This window comes from Macrobrachium rosenbergii, chromosome 29, assembly GCF_040412425.1.
Source record: "Macrobrachium rosenbergii isolate ZJJX-2024 chromosome 29, ASM4041242v1, whole genome shotgun sequence".
Lineage (NCBI taxonomy): Eukaryota > Metazoa > Arthropoda > Malacostraca > Decapoda > Palaemonidae > Macrobrachium > Macrobrachium rosenbergii.
Window position 1 is genome coordinate 1,293,104 of NC_089769.1, and position 5,345 is coordinate 1,298,448.

Here is a 5,345-nt window from a genome sequence, read left to right on the forward strand (position 1 = left end):
GGTTGTTGGTGCATCTGTTGCTTCTGTCAGCATGGTTGTTGGTGCATCTGTTGCTTCTGTCAGCATGGTTGTTGGTTGCCATCTGTTGCTTCTGTCAGCATGGTTGTTGGTGCATCTGTTGCTTCTGTCAGCATTTGTTGGTTGTTGGTCCATCTGTTGTTCTGTCAGCATGGTTGTTGCTTCTGTCAGCATGGTTGTTGGTGCATCTGTTGCTTCTGTCAGCATGGTTGTTGGTGCATCTGTTGCTTCTGTCAGCATGGTTGTTGGTGCATCTGTTGCTTCTGTCAGCATGGTTGTTGGTGCATCTGTTGCTTCTGTCAGCATGCATGGTTGGTTGTTGTGCATCTGTTGCTTCTGTCAGCATGGTTGTTGGTGCATCTGTTGCTTCTGTCAGCATGGTTGTTGGTGCATCTGTTGCTTCTGTCAGCATGGTTGTTGGTGCATCTGTTGCTTCTGTCAGCATGGTTGTTGGTGCATCTGTTGCTTCTGTCAGCATCTGTTGCTTCTGTCAGCATGGTTGTTGGTGCAGTTTGTACCATCTGTTGCTTCTGTCAGCATGGTTGTTGGTCCATCTGTTGCTTCTGTCAGCATGGTTGTTGGTGCATCTGTTGCTTCTGTCAGCATGGTTGTTGGTGCATCTGTTGCTTCTGTCAGCATGGTTGTTGGTGCATCTGTTGCTTCTGTCAGCATGGTTGTTGGTGCATCTGTTGCTTCTGTCAGCATGGTTGTTGGTGCATCTGTTGCTTCTGTCAGCATGGTTGTTGGTGCATCTGTTGCTTCTGTCAGCATGGTTGTTGGTGCATCTGTTGCTTCTGTCAGCATCTGTTGTTGTTGGTGCATCTGTGTTGCATCTCTGTCAGCATGGTTGTTGGTGCAGGTGTTGCTTCTGTCAGCATGGTTGTTGTTGTTGTCGGCGTGGTTGTTGAAGTTGATGTCGATGTAGTTGTTGTTGGTGGTTGTTGTTGTTGTTGTTTCAAGTTGACGGAGAGAGGAAAATATAATCAAGCAATCAATCAATCATTTTATGTGGCTCCCTACGGGGATGCATAGCTGACTCGATGAACTCACACCACCACATTCTGTCCTGGGTTAACTCCTCCAGATCCTCCCAACACTCATCTCCTGCTTCCTGCCTCAGTGTCCTCAACCATGTCTCCTTTGGCCTACCACTACCTCTTCTACCAAGGGCAACCCACCCCCGTATATCTCATACTATTCCGTCTTCTATACACATGGCCTAGCCACTTCCAGCCCAAGAACATAACATACTCATTGACCGGTTGCACCCCCAGTTACTTCTCTAATTCTGTTATTTGATATCCTATCCCTCCAGTTATTCTCAAAGCTAAGAATTTATTATCTGAAGTCACTGTACTGTACCCCCTGACTCATGCCCATAAATCAAAATAAATCAAAATACTCCTAACCATTACCTTAAAAATAATAACAAATGTGACTTAGAGGATGAAAAAATATGATTAGATGCATTAAAGTATATTTAAATGTAAGTGTCATCTTTACCTATGACTGTTAATGCGCAGGAGTATCGGTGCCGGCGCCTTCTTGTTGATTTGAGGGAGACTTCCAACACGTTGTTTTCGCTCTTTTGGGTAAAAGAATCTGTTGATTTGCAGTATCTGTGGAAGAGGATAAAATAATTAGAGATTATGACAGTTTTTGTGACCTTTGCTTGGTAGAATTTCCAGATCTTTGATAAAAAGTGTGGGAAAAGTATCTTGAGCCATTAGATTACTTACCCATAGCCAAATAGGCTTACATACATAGGTATGTACATATATGCATGTCATCGTAACACTAGATCAGTCTGATGTTCAAAATTTTTCTGTGCCTTCAAACTGATTCTGCAAATAACTCATCAGTAGCACATTTACTCAATTATATACATATTTATTTAATATTAAATACAGTTTCATCCTCCATTTCACTTTTGAACATCTATTATACAAAGGTTGTTTCGAAGTTTCCCTTTTAGGGAAAAGCCAACAAAGGGAAAACACATTCTTACCATTTTTGTCACTAATTCTTGTATTTTCTCTCTTTTTCCTCGCCAACCTTTTTTCCTGTAATGTGTCTCACGTAAACAGCATAAAATTCCTGTCATAAAGTTCAAACTGCCTCTTATCCTTGCAATCGTTTTTCAGTGACATCAAAGAAAATTTCAAAACCCTGTGTGATTCAAAATTGCAGACAGATAGGCCTACTGTACTAAGATTATTCTACTAGGACTCATAGGTTGAACTGCAACTTTTTTATTTAATCCTAAGCTTTATGTTAACTTATAATTGTCATGAAAGTGAAACAAACCCATTTATTGGTATGAAAGGTATATAACTTGTTTACAACTTGTATCTTACTTTTTGTAGAGTCTGCTTTTTGCGAATTTGGCGGAAGGATATAGACAGAACCTCTTGGTAAGTTTATTGCAGGTTAAGACCATAGTTGAGCCAGGAGTAGGTCCCTGAAAAGGTCAAAGTAGGTCAAAAAGGACAAAATTATGGAACAGCCTAAATCATGTTTTTAATGCAGGAAATAACCCCAGAAACAACAGAGGGCAAGAAATGTCTTCATAGGTGACAAAAATGCACAGAAACATCAGAGTTTTCTCACTGCCACTTACCTGAAAGGTCCATGTGCAAGATGAGGACCCCAAGATGAAATTGGAGGTCTGGCCCCTCAACCACGTTGAAAATGCCACACGGAAGTGCTTATGTTGAGAGAAAAAAATAGCAAAAATATGTCACTTGAGTGTCTTGATAAAATTCTGCTTTAGGAGAACTCTATCTAGAAAAATAAATAAAATCCTCTCATGGTTTTGCTGTTAGGAAATAAAACAGAATTAGGCTGATATGAGATACCATAGCAGAAGAGTTATAAAGGACATTATAAGTCTATTGCTTCTGGTTTGATAACTTCCCAGTGAAAGTGATGAAAGTTAAATATATAACTTCCCAGTGAAAGTGATGAAAGTTAAATATGAAGCAAGCAAGACATTGGGCCAGCACACTGGTTATCAAATGATTAAAATCCCCATAAAATCTTAAAACAAGTTCAGAACCTCGAAAACTAAGTAGTTTTGATTTTGAGAAAATCTGAATCACCTCTTTCATTCATTCATGAGACACCAGCAGCAGAGAGCAGGACTGAATTTGCTCCTCGCCCAAATATTTGGAGATCAGGAGATTCAACAACTGCACAAGGTAAACTATACCATTTTCAAAGGGAAGACGTTTGATTTCTGAAAAGGTAGTTAGACTGGACGTTACCTTGTCTGTCAGTTTTGGAGTTTTTGGGATCAAAAGTCCAGCTGGGTAGACCGTTCACATCATTTTTTGGTTGCCATTGGAAGGAGCCCCTGAACAGAAAAGAAGAAGAAGGAGGAGGGTAAAGAAAAAGATAAATATGCTGATATGACTACGAGACAATTAGACATAGGCCTACATGCATCGACATATAGCTATTTAGAATGTCTATATCCCTGATATACGCTTGAATAAAAATATGCTGTAGTCTTATCTGTATCACTGACACATGAATGTCCAAAAAAATTTATAAACTGTATATGATTTTGTGCCTAAAAATTACCAAGGAACCTAAGAGAGAGCTTTGCAATGCTAAGGAAGAGTAAAAAAAAAAAAAAAAAAAGAGCTTTGCATTGGCTATATTGTAAGCGGTGGAACTTCAGCAGACATTGTAAAGCTTAAACGGAAATATGTGGCTTATTAAATAAGCTTCTATTCCTTAGTGTTTCTATTATTATTATTATTATTATTATTATTATTATTATTATTATTATTATTGGTTCCACTGTTTCTTCCTTTGTCAAGAATCACGTTTCACTTGTGATGTTTTAAAGTAAATAGTTTAAAGTTGGATCCCTGTCGATAAAAAAAAAAAAAGTGAAAGTTGACTCAAAGATTTTCAATCCTTTCAAAAAACTTTCGCAACATCTCACGAGGGTTTAAGACAACGAAAAGCGAATGGAAAAATATGAAAAGACCGACTTACGTTTCGTTCGAACTGGGAACAGCGTTCGCCAAGTAGACACTCTGAGGATGAAATGTGAAATTATGTTAACATCGATCTTAGAAAGGTTTCTGTTATGTTATATTAGGTACATGAAAATGGCTTAACAGAAGGCGTTCTTACAGCTCATGAAGCTATAAGTATATTTGTGACAGTTTCAGTGTGAAGAACTATATTGTCTAGAAGTTACAGAGGGAGGTGCTCAGTGTGAAATTATATCAATCTCCATCTTGGAAAGAGTTTTTTTATACAAGAAAATTACTCGTTTATATAGTTCACAAGGTATTGTATTGATGCTAAATAATGATATGAAGCATATATGACTGCTTCATCGTGAACATTTATACAATGGATTTGGCTGCTAGACCCTTGCCCCTCTGACCATAAGGAATAAGGTCCTATTTTCCCATTTCAAAGGTGAAAATGTCTCGTGTAAATGGAGCACGGTAAAGAAAACCATCTCAAAAGTATAAATAAGTTTCTTAGGAGAAAGGGATCTACTTTGTCGAGGTTACTGGCAATCAGATATGCAGAAAAATATCTCGAAAGTGTTGGTATGTCTAGTTCATTCTAGTTCATTTACTTAAGAGAGGCTTTCTTGCTGCTTTTTTTTTTTTTTGTAACCGGCATGGCCCTTTGGGCTTAGAATTCTTTAGACCCATCTCCTAGCTGATGTGTATGTAAGTACGTATTCATTTATTCTTTAGTTTTTATTAAAAAGTCGTCTTTCATTGTAAGTAGTGTAAACATTGATGATTTAACGATGATGGTATCACACTCACATAAACTATAAGCCTAGAATGCTTATCAATCAGCTATTCAATTGGTATGCCTACTTTTTTCCCAGGAACCAATGCAAACCTATTTCACATATAAATGAAATGACAGATTCATGGAAAATACGTAGGTCTATCCCTCGTCCATGGAAATCTATTCCTGGAATCGGGTGGACTTGTAACAGTTAAACATTTTTGAGAAAACACACGAAGTTTGTCCAAACTTACCAAGAGGACCAGACCTAAAGTCAGCGGGAAAGATTCCATCCTGCCTCAGTCGACTTCAAAGTGAGGATTCACTCTACGAAGTTCACGACTGAGTCAAAAGTGGAATGACTGGCGAAGCAATAGGTCAGGGCGGAGGAGCCACCGTCTCTGAGGTGGTAGTGCCCTGAACCGGTTTATAAAGTCCTGGGCCCACACATACAAGTCTCTGTGGATTTGGTGTGACATGTTTCTTGATTATTTTCAAACACCTGCGGCTGGGGAAAATTATTAGATTGGAATCATTTATGGAAAATGGAC

At 38.7% G+C, this 5,345-nt stretch overlaps 1 long non-coding RNA gene across 1 annotated transcript; it reads right to left on the minus strand.

The window, feature by feature from the left end:
- Positions 1 to 3,125: 3,125 nt before the first annotated feature.
- LOC136854478 (uncharacterized) lies at positions 3,126 to 5,206 on the minus strand. Its single transcript, XR_010857704.1, has 3 exons — positions 5,049 to 5,206; positions 4,027 to 4,067; positions 3,126 to 3,373 (listed from the first exon to the last, which is right to left on the minus strand). It is a non-coding gene; the product is annotated as an uncharacterized lncRNA (long non-coding RNA).
- Between the last annotated feature and the right edge of the window lie 139 nt (positions 5,207 to 5,345).